The following is a 22,659-nucleotide window of genomic DNA, read 5'->3' on the forward strand; positions in this document are numbered from 1 at the left end:
GGCAAGTAATTTTTTCAGTAGGTTAGTTGTTGTTAGTAATGTAGAATATATGCTAGACTGTTGAGGTAGTCTGATGGTGTTATTGTATCAAATTGTTGTATTTTTGCCAAAATTCTTTCGGTCATTTCTTTGCTTTTTTTACTTGTGCGTGGATTCAGGCTACCTGACAGTGATTGAGCAAGTCTCATTTCTTGGAAACTTTGTTCCTTTTTCAAAATTTCCATGAAATGATACAGGTTTGGGTGGGGTTTACCTATTACTTTATTGAAGGTGTTGTGCCATCCTTCTATGGCATTATTAGTCTTTGCACCACCTTCTAAACAGGTTTGGTAGCAGTTCCACCATTCTATTGGAAATCTTGGCTTTTGTCTGCGACCAGATCTGTTTAGGAGTCCAATCCAGGTTTCTTCGAAGTAATTTAGTAAGGGTTCTAATTTGTCTTCATTTTGTGTATAATAGTTAGACTCTGTTATTGTGGTGTAATACTCATTTACTTTTGTAGGTGGTACAAAACATAATGCTGTGAGTTTTTTTAATTCAAATTGTAGTATGCAATCTGAGAAATATTCTCTACTTAGAGATGATTTTTGTATTCTACGCCAATATGCTTGTGAAAAGTGGAAAAAGCATCCTTGAATTTGGGTTTGTGGATATATTTTTAGTATTGTATTTATCATTGATAATTCGAAATCTAGTATTACTTTTCTAGGTGTTTTATTTAATGTTTTGTTTTTGATTGTTGATAAAAATTCACTGTAAGTAGAGGAATGTTTATCATGTAGTAATGCATACACTAGGGGGATTGTAGTGTTATTTTTTGTGGCATGTATGGTGTAAATTTGAGTGAATGGATGGGGTGTAGATTTAAAGGTTCCATCCATCATCCAAATTTCACTATTTTGTAGGATTAGTAAGTTGGATGTTGTGCTGAATATTAGTATTCTTTTTTGAGGGTTTTCGTTGTCGTGAATGAGGAAAGTTTCTTTGGAGAAGGTAATTGTTAGTTCTGGGGGGATGTTAATGTCTTCATAGGTTTGTGGTGTTATATGTTGAGGATTACTTGCCAGTCTTTCTCGTTGAAATATTCTCCTAAAGTTTGGTACAGAAGGCATGCTACTGGAAATCTGTATTGGAATATTTTGTACTACCTCCCTTATAACCTGTCCGCAGGAGTCATTGGAGGTATGTGCAATGTTTTTTATTTTTTGTATGTTTTCTCTTATTTCAATTTCTCTTGCAGAGGCAGAGTGGTTGTGATCTGTTGTCTTAACAACGGTGTTTTCTAGAGTTATAGCTCTGCCTCTACAATGTGAAGAGTAGAAGTGTACACACCTCCAATGGCTCCTGAGGTTGACAACCTTGTCTCTGCAATAAAGATAACCTTCATACTTTAGTAGCTGGTTTCCAGTTCTTGAGGTTATGTAACTTGCTTCTCCTTGTGATGCCATTTGTGAAATATCTGTAAATAATATAAAAGAAATAGGTTAAAAGAAGTTTGCAGTTTTTATTATTAAATTTGTGGTGGATTTAGTTTACCACTTAGTAAGTTAATTAATATATAATGTATTCTATTTGTAATTATTTGGGGTAGGTGGTTTGTTATCTTTTAAATTTGGTGATTGTGTGTTATTTATTGAGGTAAGTTATTTTGGCTTTTAGCTTTGTATTTGTGGGTCTATTGTGTTCCTAGTTTTTGTTATGAGGTAAGTAGTTGGTGGAGTTGTAATAGTATATTATTTAATAATTATTCTGTAGCACTTATGATAATGTAAGTATGTAGTGAAGTTGCTTTGATTATTTTATAATGTTTTGAGTATTTGTAATGTGATATGAGGTAAGTACTTGGTGGAGTAGTAATAGTAATTTTAGTGCTATTTACTGTGTAGTAGCTGCTGTGATGTAAGTATGTGGTGTAGTTGTTATAGTACATTTAATTAGGTTAGTGGGGGGTTTTAGGTTTTGGGGAGGGGGTGGGGGGTTGGGGGTTTTAGGTTTTGGGGTGGGTTTGGGGGGGTGGAGTGTTTTTGGTTTTGGGGAGGGGGTGGAGGGTCAGGGGGTTTTAGGTTTTGGGGTGGGTTTGGGGGGGTGGAGTGTTTTTGGTTTTGGGGAGGGGGTGGAGGGTCAGGGGGTTTTAGGTTTTGGGGTGGGGATGGGGGGTGGGGCATTTTTGGTTTTGGGGAAGTGGTGGAGGGTGAGGGGGTTTTAGGTTTTGGGATGGGGTTGGGGGTGGGGCGTTTTTGGTTTTGGGGAAGTGGTGGAGGGTGAGGTGGTTTTAGGTTTTGGGGTGGGGTTGGGGGTGTGGGGCGTTTTTGGTTTTGTGGAGTGGGTTTGGGGTCAGGGGATTTTAGGTTTTGGGGTGGGGTTGGGGGTGTGGGGTGCTTTTGGTTTTGGGGAGTGGGTGTGGGGTCAGGGGATTTTAGGTTTTGGGTGGGGTTGGGGGGGGTGCGTTTTTAGTTTTGGGGAGGGGTGGGGGGTAGGGTTTTTTTGGTTTTGGGGTGGGGATGGGGGTGGGGCACCCGCAGACACCGCTCCAAGAGACACACAGACATCCACCACAGCCAGCATACCCACAGACACCATCCCAACAGAAAAACACACAGATCCACCACTACATCTCCCAGCACTTCCACCTCCCAGCCCCCAAGACACATAAAGTCACACACTCACCCATGCAACAGACACCACCTGAACACAAACATACCTCCCACACGTATGCACCCATGACATGCACACCAGCAGACAACTACTCCCTCGACCTCCAAATCACCACCCCTTCTGCTGACCATCCCTGTGTACCTAAGAAAGTTTTCATGTGGACCTTGACCTTTCTCCTGTTCCCTCCACCCTGTCCCAAAACCAAAAGGCCCTGACCTTCCACCATCAAGTCCTCCTCTGTTACACCTGCCCTCTGCAAGCACCCAAAACCCTTCCCCCAAGAAGAAGCCCACCCCTCCCATGAAGCCATTCACCCCTCCCAAACCCAAGACCAATTCCACCCCTCCCAAATCCGACCCCCACCCAAAGATGATCCTTGAGATGCTCGTCTGCCTACTTGATGTCCCTTCCTGTGGAGGTTCCCTAGCAGTTAGGATTCAACAGACAGCACCATGATGTGTCTGTACAGGGAAATATAGATTGGCCAGGCCTTGTTTTTTACAAAAATTACACTTAATAAACCCAAACAAATGCTGTTTTTTGGGTATACGTTTGCCCTGCAATTCATTTTCTACCTTTCTTTCATTCCTGAATGACTTGTGTTGTCTGTATACAGTTATGTCTGTTTCAGTCTGCTTGCTGATCCATCTGCTGTTGTTTGCAGTATCTGAATTTGAGGGCAGGGTTGGTGTCCCACAAGACATTGGTATATATTGATTGTATGGATATGTGGGTGTAAATGCAATGGTGGTGTCATGGCACTGTGTACTGTTTGGTATGGTAAGTATTTCATTTTGTGTTGCCCAGGGGAGCATGGATGGTGGTAGACGTGCCCCCCTTGAGATGGATTATGGATTCATCAAATGTGTGGCAGTTTGAGTTTTAGTTTGTGAAGATATGGAGTGTGTTCAGTTGTGTTACCGTTGATTGCATTTGACTGTGCATGTGTCCATTTAGTTGTGTGTATCATGCAGCTCCTTCATGTAGAGGTATGTCCCATGCAGTTAGAGTTGTATGTGATTTGTTGACTTGTGCCCTACATTGTGCAGATAGGCATGTCACTTGGGTTTGTCCCTGAGATACATGTAGGGCCAATTCCTGTGCCAATGTTGTTTAAGGGACATATGCAAAGTGATATGTGTCCCAGTGCAGCCTTCTTCCCTGAGTGTTCTAGATGGCCCTATCCCTATTGTGCATATATTTTTTGCATAATAATCCACGTATATTTGTCTCTCTGTCTATTGCGCATCCCATTGTCCTTCCATTGTGTTGCAATGTGGCTGATGAGTGTGTCCATTGCAGGGCTGTCTACTGGGAGTGTTGTCTGTGTTCCATGCCACACCAATGCATATATGTGTTGAATGTGATGACAGTCCATGGTATATGAGGAATGTGAGTGTGTTAGTTGTATTTGTAGATGTGATGTTGGTGGGTTTTGGTGTTGTGTGAGACAATGTTGTGTACACTTCACTGGCCCTGTGCCTGAGATGAATAGACGTGTTTTTGTGTAATGTTGCGGTGCAGTGTGGCTGACCTGTCAAAAGGGGGAATTTTGTGACTGTGCATGTGTTCTTCTTTGTGTCTGATTTTAAAGTAGGACACACTGATAAGTGTACTTGGTGCCCAAAGCTTGACCACCAAATAATGTGGCTGACAGTGCGACGATCTGTTGTTAAGGTTAAAGATACAGGTAGATGTGTGTACTTACAGTTGGTTGGGGCCACAACAGTGTGGATTTCATGCTTCATCAATGATCATCAGCAATGTCAGGACGTGTGTGATGAGCTCCATGGTGGCACTGGATGTGTGAGGCTGCCTGCAGGCGAGTGTCTCCCTTTATAGTCCCTGTTTCCACCTGCTGGTATATGGTGGTTGGACTGTCACAATCATATCAGTGGTGTGCAACCTCATAATGTGTCCTGTTGAAAAACGGGCTCTGCTGGCCTGTTTGTGCAGCCTTATGACCACAGCAGCCTATGCTACCTCGTGGTGCTGATGGGACCGCTGTGGTCTATGCTCCATAGGCCAGCAGGACTTGTAGTACCCCAAAGTTAAATAGATACCCAACAAAATGAATAAGACATTCTGGGCCTCATTTAGAGAATGGCAGTAAAAACGGCCTACTGCCAAGGCGACGGTCGCCAAAAGACCGTCGCCCCGACTACCGTCCATCTGCCATATTATGACCACAGCTGGATTTCCACCACAAGAAGGGTGGAAATCTGGCTATGGCCATACTGGCAGATGGCAATAAGGTGGCGCTGCTACCACCAGGAGTGCCAGTAGACCGCTGCCAGCCGTAGCATGTCAAATAATATAGCCTGGAGGTCTTCTGATAGTGGGCACTGCTGGCGGTAGCAGGGCCCCGACTCGTCCCCTGCCGGAAGACCCCCTGGATTTAAGTAAATCGGGTTTCTGACAGGGGAGGTGGGTGGGGGGTATTTTGTGTGTGTGTGAGGGTGTGCATGTATGTGTGAGTGTGTGTGTGAATGCAAGTGTGTGTGTAGTGTTGTTTGCATGCATGTATGAATGTGTGTGAGTGCGTGTATGACAGTGTGTGAGTGCATGTATGAATGTGTGTGAGTGTGTGTATGTATGGAAATGTGAATGCGTGTCTGCATGTATGTTTTGATGTGTGTGCGGATGTGTGCGTGAATGAATGTATGCATGTATGTATGTGTGGATGAGTGTGTGCCTGCATGTGTGTTTCTTTGGGGGGCGTGGTTATAGGGGTGTTAGGGGTGTCTGGGGTGTGTTGGGGATGGGAGAGGGCCTCCTATCAGTGACAGGGAAGGAATTCCTTGTCACTGATAGGGCCTACCACGATTGTTTGTGTGGCGTTACGAATGCCACGAAAACCATGGAGGTAGGCAGGGACATAATACTGCCGGCGGCACAATGGCAGCCCCCAAGCTGTAGATTCTCATCTCCAGCCAGGCGGCTGCTACCGCCATATCGGTTGAGTGGTACATTGGCGGGATGGCTTCAGCCAACCGACCAATGTCATAATGCAGCGGTAAGTACCGCCAACCTCTTGGATGTACTACCGCCCATTAGCTCCGCCCGCCAGGTTCATAATGACCCCCTCTGTTGTAAAATGACAATCCTTTAATCTCTTCTTAAGAAAATATAATTTCTGTTCACCAACACATCATACGCAATCCAGAACTTTAAATGTAGGAGTCAATGCTTAGCACAAAACCTTTTGCACACAGGAATATGTTCTATACTCATATCTGTTATTTTATATTACTGATATTATTTTAATTCCCTTTCAACTGCAACTTGGATGATGGTGATTTATTACCTCACCTTTTTTTTATTTCAGGGATTTTGTTGCTATAGTTTTTTTACAATGAATACCTTCCATGGTACTTCTTTGCCAATTATATGGGATACTATTAAGGCATTAGAAAGAGGTTGTATTACTGAATACGTGAACCATAAGAAAAAACTATTTGATAAATTGATATCTTGTTGAATGATATCAAAGCATTAGAATATAGAGACTACTATTCCAAATCTTAGGTAAATTACTTAATTAACACAAAGTTATATTATGGTGGTCAATACAAAACTGGGAAAGTGTTGGCAAACTATTTAAAAACCAGAGAGGAATAGAGGAAAATAATCCATTAAGGATTTAGATACTCAAATAGTTTCTAAGGATAAATATTTTTAGTGGAATTTGTACAATTTCATAAACTTCTATTTACGTCTGAATCAAACTCCATCACAACCACTAGTTAATGAATATCTAGAATCCATTCTAATACCTAATGTATAGAACATTGAGTTTTCCCAATTAGAGGAGATAAAAAGATACATAAAAAAATGATGTAAGATTACATAAAGAGATACATAAAGACACATAACAAGATTGTAGATACAGTAATAAATCTAAACACTGGTAAAACACTAGGTCCAGTTTGTTTCACTATTGAATTTTATTTCCATTTTTCTATATTCTTATCCTTAAATTATAACATTTTCTGCTGACTCTAGGTGGCACTGTGGTACTATGCAAGAGGCAGTAGTTATCTGTTTAATTCCTAATGAGAATCAGAACATTCAATTGTGTGAAAAATATTGACCTATTTTTCTTGTTATTCTACAGAATAAAGTATTTTCTCAAGATTTTAGCACTTCAAATAAAAATTGTTCTAACAAAATTAATTAGATTAGAGCAGTCTGGCTTTGTCAAAGATCAGTTTCCTTCTGTTAATAGTAGATGTCTTTCTAATATCATTAATAAGGGATCACAATTAACACATGGATTAGCTGCTATTAGACTAGATTCTTGTATTAGGTTATATTGGACAGAAATTTGTGTTTGACTTGTTCCAGTGGTTTAGATTTGCTCAGAAAATACTGAACCTAATTTCATTATTACATTATCCACTAAGGCTGCTATTTTTTCAAATCATATTTTGTCACATTTTTTTCTTATAGAGAGAAGTGTGACTGTGGTATCCTCTATCACCACTTTTATTTAGTCTTACATTAGAACCTCTATAAGTAGGAAATATTACTGCTTAAGAAAATTTGTACTACAGAATCCTTCTAAAATTTAGGCTGTACTTGAAATACTAATAAGGACAAATACTCAAGAATGTGTTTCACAAATTCAATTAAAGATACAATTTATATAAACTATAAAACCATCACAAAGAATTTATATTTTAAACTGAATCAGTTATTTATGTTCAGGTGGGGTACACTGGGGTTAGTTAAACTGATGCCTTCACTCCTTTTGATTCTTATTCACATTCCAGCTATATTCTTTAGACAAACAATCTGTTTTGATGTACTTTTCACAGCATAAGAAAAAATCTAGATTAGCCCTCTCAAGTGTAACATTGAATAAACAAAATGGAGGTGTAAACTTTCCAAACTTTCAGAAATAACTTTCAGCGCTTTGTCTCAGAGAATATGCACACTGGAATTTTTTTCTGACGATTTGCTTAACCTTTATGGCTTGCTATAGAAAACTCATTAATCTTGCCTTTTTCCTTTGAGGAATCTCTATTGTTTTCAGCCAAAACAGCCTCTTGTTCTATACATGTCATTTCACACTCATATAAACCTTTCGTTTTTTTGTTTCTTCAATACATGCAGAAAAAACCTGGTTTCTTTATTATAGTACAACTCAAATATTGTAAAGATAAAATCATATTTTGGAAACCTTGGAGAAACAGAGGCCTCAATTAAATAATTGTTGGAAAATGGGTTATTGGTAAGGGCAGGTAGGTACCTACACCTAGCAACAAGCCACTAACCTCCACCTACGTACAGTTAGGTCTCAGTAAATTAATCCCAGCTCAAACCTTGGTAGCTTGGCTACGAGCGTCAAGGCTTAACTTAGGAGACAGTGTGTAAAGCATTCAAATATCACAAAACAGTAATTAAATAAAACACAGGAAACAGTTTAAAAATCCAAAACCAATTTATAAAAATAGTTTATATTTTTATCTTTAAAATGACACAAAAACGATTAAAATCGGTTCAGGGGAACCGGAGATATGAATTTTTAAAGTATTATTATTTTTCTAGCGCTTAGAAACAAAAAGCGCCAATCGGGTCATCTGGTTGCACCAGGACCGGGACAAAGTCAAAGTTTCAGGCCGACCGCAATGGAGCCCTGCTCGGCTACAAGTCGCGGGAGGCCTCGGTTGAAAAGTTACCTTCTGACTTAGTCTTTATTTTGATGTTTTTTCTTCACCGGGACGAACCTGCCAGTTGAATCCGACCTCCTGGAGCCCTTGTCCGGATACGCGATGTGGGTTTCCTCGGTGATGATTTCTACCTTCGGAGTTAGTCGTTTTTTCGAGATGAAAATCCTTCGACCGGGGTAAACCTGGATCTTGATCTGACGTCCGTGGAGCCCTTCTCGGATACGATGGCTGGGAGGTCCCGGTCAACTTTTTACGTTCGGACTTAGTCTCTTTTTCGGATGTTTTTCTTTACCGGGACGAACCACGAAGTCAGGCCGGGTCGCGGTTGAGGCAAGCCGGCTAGAATTTCCGCGGCGGGTCGGTCCCTCTCTGGAGCTTTTTTACAAAATTTGTCAAATCTTCTCCAAACTTCTGGGGCTTCACCCAGATGTTCTTTTAAGGTTCTTTTGGGGTCCACAGCTCACCCCAAGGGTCCAGAAGTTCTGTGATGGTCCTTGGGGGGTGCGGACTTCAACTCCCAGAATGCACCTGGCGCAAACTCCTTTTGGGCCACTGGGCAGTGGTCAACTGGTCTCTTTTTTAGGAGTTGGTGCAGGGTACTCTGGATAGCAATTTTTCACCTGTAGCAAACAGGGAGTCCCTCCTTGAACCAGTTGAAGCCAGGCAAAGTCCTTCTTGTGGTGAAGCCCAAGTGTGCAGCCCTTCTGAGTGCAGGATCCAGGTGCAGGCCAGGGGTCCAGCAGGGCAGTCCTTCTTCTCCTTAAGTTCCTTCTTCTTGAAAGTTGGCGGGGATCTGAGGTGTGGGGGCAGGTCTGCCAGTTTTATCCTTGCTCCTGGGTGAAAAGCAGGGGGGTCCTGGTCCTCCAATCAGGTGCAGGGTCGTCCCCCTGTGATGACCACTTCCTGGGAAGTGTGGCAAAAATCCATCCCAAAAGGTAGCAGTCTCTAAAAATCCAACATGGCTGAATCTGATTTTTGGAGGTTACATCTGGCTGAGCCCACCCACTGGTGTGGCTAAAAATCATAAACACACCCCTCTCCTGCCCTCTCCTAATCTAATCAAGGGGGCACCTAGCTGTCTGGGGTTGCAGGATGTGGGGGTGTTGCTGGGTGCTCCAGATTTCCTTCTCTGCCTTTGAAGACCAGTTTGGCAGCCCTCCCCCTTCCTGCCTCACCATCTGCTGAGGGGAGATTCTCTCCCCCAAGCACATTCCTTTGTGTGAAGCCAGGCCACTTCACACCTCATCAAAGTAGTCTGGCAGAAGCTGCTGCAGGCTGGCCAATCAGAGCACAGCAGCAAAAACAATGCAGAGCTGAAATTGGCAACTTTTTAGGTAAAGTCTAAACTTTTTACCTGAACAAGTTATATTAAATCCAACAACTGGAAGTGGTGGGATTTATTACAACAATTAATTTGATACCAAATTCTTGGTATGTAACATTTAAGGAGACTTTAAAATTTAAAATAAAGTCTGCCCATTCTAGCCTATGAAGGCCATTTACTTCAATGAGGGAAAAACGAATTTGGCTGTTTTTACCTCACCAGGGCTTATAAATCTATTTTTATAAAGTCCCTGCTTATAGTTACATGGCACCCAGCCCTAGGGGCACATAGGGCACACCTTAGGGGTGACTTATATGTAAAAATAAGGTAGTTTAAGACTTTGGAAGTACCTTTAATTCCAAAGTCGAATTTGCATATAACTTTAATTTAAAAGCAGCCAGCAAGGCAGGCTTGCTTTTAAAATGACACTGGGCACCTCAGCAGTGCACCTAGGTGTGCACCACCTATGCTGTGGTCCCTAAACCTACATGCCCTACCATATACTAGGGACTTATAGGTAGGTTAACTTAGCCAATTATAATTAGCCTAATTTGAATATCCATTTTACACAGAGCACAGGCCCTGGGACTGGTTAGCAGTACCCAGGGCACAGCCAAGAGTCAGTAACCACCAGTACCTATCCAAAAAGAGTGGGGATGATCAGGCAAAAAAGGAGGACTTTCCTACACTGCCCCCCCACAGATGAAAGGTGATGGGTACTAACCTACACCCTGGTAGTCCTCATCAGCTAAGTGGAAAAACCTGGAAAGGCCATCTGCATTGGCATGGGCAGTCCCAGGTCTGTGCTCCACTGTGAAGTCCATCCCCTGTAGGGAAATGGACCACCTTAACAGTTTTGGGTTTTCCCCCCTCATCTGCATCAACCATCTGAGAGGTCTGTGGTCAGTTTGTACACGGAAGTGTGTGCCAAACAAGTAAGGCCTCAACTTCTTCAGGGACCAGACCACAGCAAAGGCCTCCCTCTCAATGGCACTCCATTTTTTCTCTCTGGGGAGTAGTCGCCTGCTGATGAAGGCAACTGGGTGATCATGGCCCTCTTCATTAACTTGTGCTAACACTGCCCCAATCCCTTCCTCTGAAGCATCTGTTTGTACTACAAACTCCTTGCTATAGTCAGGGGCCAGTAACACTGGTGCTGAACACATAGCCTGCTTTAGGGTGTCAAAAGCTTTCTGACACTCTGGGGTACAAATGACCTTCTTGGGCTGTTTCTTGGAGATAAGCTCAGTCAGAGGGGCCACTATGGTCCCAAAATTCTGAACAAACCTCCTGTAGTACCCAGTCAGGCCAAGAAAGGCCCTGACCTGAGTCTGGGTTTTTGGAGCCTCCCAATCCAGGATAGTCTGGATCTTGGGCTGGAGAGGTTGTACATGGCCTCCACCAACAAGGTGGCCCAGGTACACTACAGAGCTTTGCCCTATCTGGCACTTGCTTGCCTTGATAGTCAGGCCTGCTTGAAGCAGGGCCTGAAGCACTTCCTTCAGGTGGACCAGGTGGTCCTTCCAGGTGGAACTAAATACAGCTATATCATCCAGATAAGCTGCACTGAAAGATTCCAACCCAGATAGGACTCTGTTCACCAACCGTTGGAAGGTGGCAGGAGCATTTTTCATGCCAAAGGGCATCACCTTGAACTGAAAGTGGCCCTCTGGTGTGGAAAATGCTGACCTCTCCTTAGCTCTTGGACTTAAGGCAATCTGACGATATCCTGAGGTCAGATCAAATGTGCTCAGGAATTTGGCAGCCCCCAACCTGTCAATGAGCTCATCAGCTCTAGGTATGGGGTGAGCATCAGTCCTAGTGATTGCGTTTAGACCTCTGTAGTCCACACAGAATCTCAATTCTTTCTTCCCACCTTGGGGATTAGCTTTGGGCACCAGTACCACTGGACTGGACCAAGGACTATCAGAGGGCTCAATTACCTTGAGGTCCAACATCTTAGCCACTTCAGCTTTGATGTTGGCCTTGACCTGGTCAGACAGCCTGTACAGCTTGTTCTTGACAGGCAAGCTGTCACCAGTGTCAACATCATGGACACACCAATTGGTGAGTCCTGGGGTCAGGGAGAACAGACTAGCAAACTGTCCCAAAACTTGCTTACAGTCTTTTTGTTGCTGGTCTGTCAATTTGGGAGAGAGTACCACTCCCTCCACTGACCCATCTTTTGCCTTTGAGGACAGGAGGTCTGGCAGAGGTTCACCCTCCTCCTCCTTCCCTTCATCAGTGACCATTAGCATGGTCATGTCTGCCCTGTCCTGGTGGGGTTTCATCCTGTTAACATGCAGGATCCTGTGAGGATTCCTGGGGGTGCCAAGGTCCACCAAGTATGTGACCTCACCTTTTTTCTCCAGAATTGGATAGGGCCCAGTCCACTTGGCCTGTAGTGCCCTAGGAGCCATGGGCTCCAAAACCCACACCAGCTGTCCTGGGTGATACTCAGGCAGGGTAGCCTTTTGATCATGCCAGAGCTTCATGAGCTCCTGGCTGGCCTCCAGGTTTCTGCTTGCCTTCTTCATATACTCAGCCATGCGTGACCGCAGGCCCAGTACATAATCTAGCACATTCTCCTTGGATTCTTTAAGAGGCTTTGCCCAAGACTCTCTCACCAAGCACAATGGGCCTCTTACAGGGTGTCCAAACAGTAACTCAAAGGGGCTGAATCCAACCCCCTTCTGTGGCACCTCTCTGTAGGCAAACAGCAGGCATGGGAGGAGGACATCCCATCTCCTCCTGAGTTTGTCAGACAAACCCATGATCATGCCCTTCAGGGTCTTATTAAATCTTTCCACAAGACCATTGGTCTGTGGGTGGTAGGGGGTGGTGAACTTATAAGTAACACCACACTCATCCCACATGGCTTTCAGATAGGCTGACATAAAGTTTGTGCCCCTATCTGAGACCACCTCCTTTGGGAATCCCACTCTGGTGAACACACCAAGTAGGGCCCTAGCCACTGTGGGAGCAGTGACTGTCCGGAGGGGTATTGCCTCAGGGTACCTGGTGGCATGGTCCACCACCACCACAATGTACCTGTTACCTGAAGCAGTTGGTGGGTCTAGGGGACCAACAATGTCAATCCCCACCCGCTCAAAGGGAGTCCCAACCACTGGCAGTGGTATCAGGGGAGCCTTTGGTTTGCCTCCTGTCTTGCCACTGGCTTGACAGGTGACACAGGAGCTGCAAAACTCCCTGACTTTTTCTGACATTTGGGGCCAATAAAAATGGTTGTTCCAGGTCTTGGTCTGTCCCAAATGACCAGCTAAGGGGATATCATGGCTTAAGGTAAGGAGGAATTCTCTATACTTCTGGGGGACCACTACTCTCCTAGTAGCCCCTGGTTTGAGGGCCCTTGCCTCAGTGTAGAGAACTCCATCCTCCCAGTAAACCTTGTGGGACCCACTGGTATCCCCTTGTTCTTGCCTGGCAGCAGTCTGCCTCAGGCTCTCAAGAGTGGGACACTCTCTTTGTCCCTGGCACAAATCTTCTCTGGTGGGCCCACCTGCCCCTTGCAGTTCTGCCAAATCAGGCATAGTTTGCAGGGAAAGTGTCCCTCCCTCAGAGTTCAGATCCTCCCCCTCAGGGTTGGATTCTTCCTGACCCTCTGTACTTGTTGGGGCTGGCAATCCAGACCCAGTGCCCTTTCTCTTTTTCTTGGAGGCTTGGCCCATTGTTCCAGGGTCCAAGTGTCCAGCATTTCCCTGTTGTGCTGCCTGTGACCTGGTCACAGCACACACCCATTCAGGGAGGTCCAGCATCTGTGCATGGACCCTTCTCTCCACTTCTGACCATTCAGATGCTTCAAGATCATTTCCCAGCAGACACTCTACTGGGAGGGCAGGAGCTACAGCTACCTTTTTAGGGCCAGTCACACCTCCCCATTCCAGACTCACCATAGCCATGGGATGGAGTTTGGTTCTGGTATCTGCATAAGTCACCTGGTGGAAGACACCAGGTAAGACCTGCTCTGGAGAAACCAGCTTTTCTGTGACCATTGTCACACTGGCTCCTGTATCTCTCAGAGCTTCCACTTCAGTCCCATTGACTTTAGGCCTCTGCCTATACCTCTCCATGATGGGAGGTAAGGTGGCCATAGTTGCAATGTCCACCCCACCCACGGATACTAAGGTGACCTCAGTGTACCCTGATTCCACCCCTGGGCCAACTTCCACCCCCAACCCTACACTAGCAATCCCCTGGGATTGCCCACCAGTGGGGGGCTTCTTGGAGCAGATAGCATCTCCTCTTTTATGTCCAGGTTGAGGACAATCAAAACACTTGCCGGCCTTAGCAAGCTCCTGAAGCCTTCCTGCTTTAGCAGGATCAAAATTCTTTCCCTGATACCCTTTCCCTTTAAAAGTGAATTGGCTCGGGGCTCCCCCTCCCTGAGAAGTTTTTGGGGACTCTTGTGAGGACTCTTTGGGCTTTTTATCATCTTTCCCCTGGTTCTTCCCCTGAGAAGAACCATGTCCTCCCTTTTTCTGATCACCCCCTGGGGGTTTCTGGTTAACCCTACTTCTTAACCAGTCATCTGCTGCCTCCCCCAGCTCTCTGGGGTTGGTCAACCTAGAGTCTACTAGATACTGGCGGAGCCTCTCTTGGACACAATTAGTTAGAAGGTGCTCCCTCATAATCAAATTGTACAGCCCCTCAAAGGTACTTACCCTGTTGCCCTGTATCCAGCCCTCCAGTGCATTTACTGAAATGTCCACAAAGTCCACCCAAGACTGGGTGCTTGTCTTTTGGGTGTCCCTAAACTTGAGCCTATACTGCTCTGGGGTCAGACTTTTTAGTCAAGCAACTCTTCATACTGGGTTATGAGTCTGCATCCTCCCCACTCATGGTTAGGAGCCTATCCCTCCCAGAGTTGGGAACTAACTCCCAAAGAAGTGAACCCCAGTACTGAGGCTTGACTTTCCTCATCTGGAGGGCCCTCTCAAAGGCCCCCAGCCACTTATCTATGTCATCCCCCTCTACATAGGCAGGAACCACCCCTTTGGGTAATCTGGGGGCAAAACCCCCACCCAGGGACACCTCAGCCTCTTTATCGCTGCCACCATCTCTTTTCTCTTTGCTTGCCCACTTTTTCTTTTCTAGGGCCAGCTTCTCTGCTTCCAAAGCTATGTATGCTAGCTGGGCCTCCAGCTCTCTTTCTCTGATGGATGGGTTCTCTCCTCCTGAAGGGACCCCCTTCCTACCACTAGCTTTGGGTCTGCCCCTAGTGACTGTATCTACTGAGGACCGTTCTTCCTCTTCCTCACTGAGGCTCGGATGCCTTCCCTCCCCTGAGTGGTTAGAGTTAGCATCTTCCCCTTTTTCTTCCTCCTCTGGAGCTTCCTCTGTCTCTACCTCTTGGGCCTCAGCCCATGCTGTCAGGGATTTAATCAGGATTTGCTTCCTGAGATCAGTGGTTGCAGGCAACCCTCTCTCAATACACAACCCCCTAAGCTGGACTACTGTCAGTGTGGGTAGGCTAGCCAGATCAAGCTCCATGGTTCCCTAGTTTTGTGTCAACAAAAACTTTTTGCAAAAATTGGAAACAAGAATTTAGAAAAATTACAAAAATTCAATAATTGAAATGAATCCAAATTAATAATTAATAAAAAAATTAAAAAATTAAAAATTAAAAATTAAAACAAAATAATTTTTGCACTAAGACAATTTAAAGGATTTTTAATTTGTTTTACTTAAACTGTAACGTGATACTGAACACAAGTACAGGATCCCACCGCTGCCACCAAAAATGTTGGAAAATGGGTTATTGGTAAGGGCAGGTAGGTACCTACACCTAGCAACAAGCCACTAACCTCCATCTAGGTACAGTTAGGTCTCAGTAAATTAATCCCAGCTCAACCCTTGGTAGCTTGGCTACGAGCGTCAAGGCTTAACTTAGGAGACAGTGTGTAAAGCATTCAAATATCACAAAACAGTAATTAAATAAAACACAGGAAACAGTTTAAAAATCCAAAACCAATTTATAAAAATAGTTTATATTTTTATCTTTAAAATGACACAAAAACGATTAAAATCGGTTCAGGGGAACCGGAGATATGAATTTTTAAAGTATTATTATTTTTCTAGCGCTTAGAAACAAAAAGCGCCAATCGGGTCATCTGGTTGCACCAGGACCGGGACAAAGTCAAAGTTTCAGGCCGACCGCGATGGAGCCCTGCTCGGCTACAAGTCGCGGGAGGCCTCGGTTGAAAAGTTACCTTCTGACTTAGTCTTTATTTTGATGTTTTTTCTTCACCGGGACGAACCTGCCAGTTGAATCCGACCTCCTGGAGCCCTTGTCCGGATACGCGATGTGGGTTTCCTCGGTGATGATTTCTACCTTCGGACTTAGTCGTTTTTTCGAGATGATAATCCTTCGACCGGGGTAAACCTGGATCTTGATCCGACGTCCGTGGAGCCCTTCTCGGATACGATGGCTGGGAGGTCCCGGTCAACTTTTTACGTTCGGACTTAGTCTCTTTTTCGGATGTTTTTCTTTACCGGGACGAACCACAAAGTCAGGCCGGGTCGCTGTTGAGGCAAGCCGGCTAGAATTTCCGCGGCGGGTCGGTCCCTCTCTGGAGCTTTTTTACAAAATTTGTCAAATCTTCTCCAAACTTCTGGGGCTTCACCCAGATGTTCTTTTAAGGTTCTTTTGGGGTCCACAGCTCACCCCAAGGGTCCAGAAGTTCTGTGATGGTCCTTGGGGGGTGCAGACTTCAACTCCCAGAATGCACCTGGCGCAAACTCCTTTTGGGCCACTGGTCAACTGGTCTCTTTTTTAGGAGTTGGTGCAGGGGACTCTGGATAGCAATTTTTCACCTGTAGCAAACAGGGAGTCCCTCCTTGAACCAGTTGAAGCCAGGCAAAGTCCTTCTTGTGGTGAAGCCCAAGTGTGCAGCTGGTGCAGTCCTTCTGAGTGCAGGGTCCAGGTGCAGGCCAGGGGTCCAGCAGGGCAGTCCTTCTTCTCCTTAAGTTCCTTCTTCTTGAAAGTTGGCGGGGATCTGAGGTGTGGGGGCAGGTCTGCCAGTTTTATCCTTGCTCCTGGGTGAAAAGCAGGGGGGTCCTGGTCCTCCAATCAGGTGCAGGGTCGTCCCCCTGTGATGACCACTTCCTGGGAAGTGTGGCAAAAATCCATCCCAAAAGGTAACAGTCTCTAAAAATCCAACATGGCTGAATCTGATTTTTGGAGGTTACATCTGGCTGAGCCCACCCACTGGTGTGGCTAAAAATCATAAACACACCCCTCTCCTGCCCTCTCCTAATCTAATCAAGGGGGCACCTAGCTGTCTGGGGTTGCAGGATGTGGGGGTGTTGCTGGGTACTCCAGATGTCCTTCTCTGCCTTTGAAGACCAGTTTGGCAGCCCTCCCCCTTCCTGCCTCACCATCTGCTGAGGGGAGATTCTCTCCCCCAAGCACATTCCTTTGTGTGAAGCCAGGCCACTTCACACCTCATCAAAGTAGCCTGGCAGAAGCTGCTGCAGGCTGGCCAATCAGAGCACAGCAGCAAAAACAATGCAGAGATGAAATTGGCAACTTTTTAGGTAAAGTCTAAACTTTTTACCTGAACCAGTTATATTAAATCCAACAACTGGAAGTTGTGGGATTTATTACAACAATTAATTTGATACCAAATTCTTGGTATGTAACATTTAAGGAGACTTTAAAATTTAAAATAAAGTCTGCCCATTCTAGCCTATGAAGGCCATTTACTTCAATGAGGGAAAAACGAATTTGGCTGTTTTTACCTCACCAGGGCTTATAAATCTATTTTTATAAAGTCCCTGCTTATAGTTACATGGCACCCAGCCCTAGGGGCACATAGGGCACACCTTAGGGGTGACTTATATGTAACAATAAGGTAGTTTAAGACTTTGGAAGTACCTTTAATTCCAAAGTCGAATTTGCATATAACTTTAATTTAAAAGCAGCCAGCAAGGCAGGCTTGCTTTTAAAATGACACTGGGCACCTCAGCAGTGCACCTAGGTGTGCACCACCTATGCTGTGGTCCCTAAACCTACATGCCCTACCATATACTAGGGACTTATAGGTAGGTTAACTTAGCCAATTATAATTAGCCTAATTTGCATATCCATTTTACACAGAGCACAGGCCCTGGGACTGGTTAGCAGTACCCAGGGCACAGCCAAGAGTCAGTAACCACCAGTACCTATCCAAAAAGAGTGGGGGTGATCAGGCAAAAAAGGAGGACTTTCCTACAATAATGGAGAGGTCATACTCTTTTTTGTAACTCAGCTTCTTTTTCACTTGTCAAAGCCTTTATGGATAGATGTAATCTACTAACTGAAAAGATGTCTTTTTCTATCTCACAGTTAGAAAATGTGAACATGTTATGTCCTTATAAGAATAAGATGGTTTCTTTGTTAAAAACGAATTCTGGGCATCTTTGATACATATATGTTTTCTCTACTTTTGTGAAGTTAGAATTAAATGTTCTATTAAACTGAAATGGGAAGAAAATTTACGGGTTGTTGTGTCTGTAGCCTTTTGTAATAGAATATGGAGCCAAATTCATACATCATCTAGAGCTATTAGCACTATGCAATCAATTTATTTTGTTTATAATAGATTACTAGCAACACCTGTCCCATTACTGAAAGGAACAATTCTGTTACAAGATAATTGTTGGTCATGGGATACACAGGACAGTGAATTATTACAGGAATGGGCTGCTATACTAGCTGATTTGTTAAATCCCGTGGATGCCAGACCTCTGTATATGGACTGACTGTGGTTGTGGCCATGCTGATGATGCAATGAACGGTTTGATTAGACTATACAGTAAGTGACCTGTCTTGTTATATTAGTAGCCTTGTGTTCTGGACTGCCTATTGAATATCAAATGCATCTCCAGGAAACTGTGTAATTGAAATTTGTGTGATCCCAAATACCATTTATTGCTCCAGGAACCAAACTGTCTATTGCTGTAGTAGACAAGGTAGATAAGGGGTGGGGAACAGGAGGTTTCATTTCGTTTTTTATGTGCCTGTTTCATACTGATGTTTTATGTTGAACTACCAATAATAATTATACAAAAAAAAACAGTGACTTAAAATCTGTATTATTTACTTTTCTACATATATCCTGATTTTGGAGACACAGTTGGGAACACATGAGTTTGATTTTTAACAATGCTGTTCCTTCCACATCATCTAATTATTTCTAGGTAGTTCTTCCTCTGATTGAAATAGTTACACAGTATTGCTAAATTGACAGGTCTTTCACTTGTTGTTGAACTTCATTAAATTGCTCCCAATTGTAAAAAGCTATGAATGTTACTAATAAAACGTTTAATCATAAATTTGATATAACATACATTAGCCCTATTGCTTTGGGTCTTAAAAGAACAGATATGGTTACCTTTAACATTACTTAAATATTCTAGGTTTCAAAGCAATTCTATTGATATACCTGCTGAAGAAGTAGAAAAGCCTCCGTGATTATTTGATCATAAATTGTTCATATTATCATTTTATTATCATATTGCATTAGTCAGTACTACTAACAATATTTATGAGATTTTTTTAATTGCTTATCTCCTACGCTTTATTGAATTGCTTATTTTCTCCATACACATTATATTTAATAATAATTAGTTTGTTACTGATAATTGTAGTCTTATACATTAATATTTTCTCTGTTGTGTGATAAATGTTTAAAGTTCTATTTTAATATCATATTATTTTTGTTACCTTTTCATGATTTTGCTTCATCTTTCAATAAAGCATCTTAAACTAAAACAAATCATTTTTTCATGGAACAGGGTTATCTGCATTCTGTGCACAGATCCAAGAAATGAGCAATGGAGTTTCAAAGGTGACATACTGAAATGTTTGTCTGCTAGAATTATACCATCCATATAAATATACAGGAGCATGGAAGTTAGTTATGAATATATTTCCCAAAATGCTGTGAAACACATGGTGGTCTCGGTACATCATGCACACCTCTTCAAATGTTAAGGATTAAGTTTCATGGTAACATCACAATAAAGGTAGGGCAATTTATTTTATAAATGCAAATTGTGCCTGGCTACTATGTTGAGAGTTCCCCACTCAAAGCTGATCCAACTCAAATAAAATTTAGAAGTACATATACAGAGTCAATTTTTATTGAGAGATATCATCTGTATTGTCACCAACGAACAGCGATTTTTCTAAAGAGAGTGCTGAAGTGCAATCCATTTCTGTACTGTTTTAAATCAGAACTTCTCTGCTTCCCTGGTTTCTTTCACCAGGATGATCACTGATTCATGGCTTTATCTATGTGATGGGAGTTCCATCCCCCCTACATAGATTTATAAGCTCCTATATGATTGACATTGCAGAGTGTCTTCTCCTTGACAATGAATGCACATTAGGATCATAGTATCAGGTTGTATAAGTATGCTTTATCGTATTTGGAACACAATCATCAGAAGATGAGATGAGGATAATAACTCCCTGCAGAATGGTGAATTACTTATAGTTACTGCATAATTAAGCGTTTTAGTGCTTTGAATTGAGAATAAAAGCCAAAATCTGTGATTTGTCACCAATTTTCACCTGTTCTTTCTGAAACTTTTACCCAGATCTGGCGGACTGTCTAAGAGAGAAGAAATATGAATATGATGGCTGCAATTCTTTTGTTGTGATAAACAGTTAAGTCGAATACCACAAATATGGCTCTTATCATATTTAAATGAACTTGAATGAGGGCATATATACATATATCCATGTATATGTATGTGGTACTTAAAAGATTGTATTTTATTTCTTTCTGCAGAATTCGCATGCATCAGCAGATGCTTCAAAATACTTTGCAGGAGAGGAAGTTACAACATTATCTAAGCAAGTGTATTTTATGCATGACTTTTTTCAGTACTCCATGCACATCTTTTTTCCTTAAACTATAGATAACTGGATTTAATGTAGGTGTTACTATTCCAAAAGCACAGGGATTACCTTTCCTGGTTTAGAAGATTGTTTCAAGTATGTCAGATGTAAGTGAAGACAACTGTCTCAAAAAATAAACTGACCACAGTCAAATCAGAAAGGCAGGTGGAGAAGGCTTTGTGACGCCCTTTAGATGTTGGGATTTTTCAAATGGCCAGGATGATGTACACATAGGAAAAGAGCGCAAGCGTGAAGGAGCCAATGATTACTGATTCTCCAGATGTTCAGATCAGTCCCTCATTAACATAGGCAGCACTGATTGAAAGTGCTAAAAGAGGATGCAGTGTTTATTAACCGTACATTAATAACAACACTTTAAAAGACAACAGTAAAAGAAGAAAAGGATTTCAAATTAACATGTCTTATATAGGGTTTAAAATGCTTCAGACCAAGTGCGATAAAAGCTACAACAATGCTGCATGCAATCAAAGTGCATGGTGAATTTTGAGCAGGCAGCCTTTACAAGGTAAAGTATGTCAGCCACGAATCCTAAGGACAAAGTAACATCTTTGGAGTCAAGTTCAATCCCTTGCATATGTTTAACATGTTAATTGTTATCACAAATGGGCTTATTATTTAGCTTAAACCAGTAGTCAACCTTTATCAATAATCTTAAAACCTACGTTTAAAAGCTAAAGTGGTACCCTGCCTAAGCACACAACTCAAAGTGCAATGCGCAGTGAGTGGGTGTTTCGTGTAAAGCTAACCATCACTGAGTATGCAGAGGCCACTGTGTGTAAACTAGGCCGGAAGTACTTTTTTGAAAAATCCTTCACCTTCTATAGGCTGCTGAGAACTTGAAACCGTAAACAACTACTGTTACCCAGGTCTGGTCTGTCTAGGCAAACAAAGTGGTGAGTACAAACAACTTTGAGGAATAGTGTGCCCGATTAACCTGTAAATGAGCTAGTTGGGGCACTTGGAGCCAAAGCAAGCGGGAGCAGAACTTATTCTTGATTGTTAATCAATGGGAGATGTTGAAATGAACCCCGTTAACCACTAGAATGACCAAGTGTGCTCTCGTTCATTAGGAGCCCTTGTTGACCACTGCCTTCTAGTGTTGTCAGTTTCTTTTTGACCTAGATAAGATATTTCACAAAATGGCAGTTTAATTCAGTGTTCATGGGTGTGAAATAAGACAGAACCACCTTGATTAAAGAGTGGTCGAAATATAGATTTTCTCTCTCCTATTGGTTCCTTGCAGATAAATATCAGAAGAACTAGATCTTCATTAACCCTTCCTGCACAGCTGGAAGGTTTGTTGTGGACAGTTTATGCTCCCAGGGAGGCAGATGTAAATGTGAAGGTAAAATGTCTAGTCAATATCTCAAAAATGTTTCCTTCAGTCGGTTGGAAAAGCCTGTATAGAGATAAGGTTGTCGTTGCACTTTACAATAGCCTTGCAGCACAACCCACCCACGGGCTCTTTTGGCAACTGCTGCCTTATCCTTTATCAATGACACGTGATTGATGGTTTTCTTTTATGCCTTTTTAAAGCTGATGAATGTAGCTGATATTGCCCAAAGGCCATGTAGACCAAGTTGTGTTAGAGAGTCATTGAGGTAGGGTTGAGTGGGAGAGACACTTCTGGTTGACTGCTCCACCCACAGATGAAAATATAGTGAATCGGAGCAGGCTTTCTTCATTTTAAACCAATAATTGCTATACCTGCCTCTTCTGGTGAGGGACTGTGTTTGGAGATCGAACCCCAGCATTATCTGGGCAGGGGAAGAATTTTTGGGGAGGCAGAAGATCTTTCTAGAAACAACGCTGTCAAGCTTAGGAGCATCCCTTCCTCATAGACCCTTGCTGCCATAAGTTATTATCGGGATCAGTTCTGTCAGAATTACTTGTAGCAGTGGGGCTAAATTGGGCTGGATACTTTTCTTTTTAGGTTCTTTGAAGACAGTGCAAGAGCAGTACCCTTTCTCTTCAGTGTATCACACTGTGATTTGACAGTTCCTTTGTCGTCAATTCTGATGCCCAATATTTATAGGAAGACACCCTCTCAAGGGGTTAGGCGGTGATACGCCAGC

Source organism: Pleurodeles waltl, chromosome 6 (genome assembly GCF_031143425.1).
Source record: "Pleurodeles waltl isolate 20211129_DDA chromosome 6, aPleWal1.hap1.20221129, whole genome shotgun sequence".
Lineage (NCBI taxonomy): Eukaryota > Metazoa > Chordata > Amphibia > Caudata > Salamandridae > Pleurodeles > Pleurodeles waltl.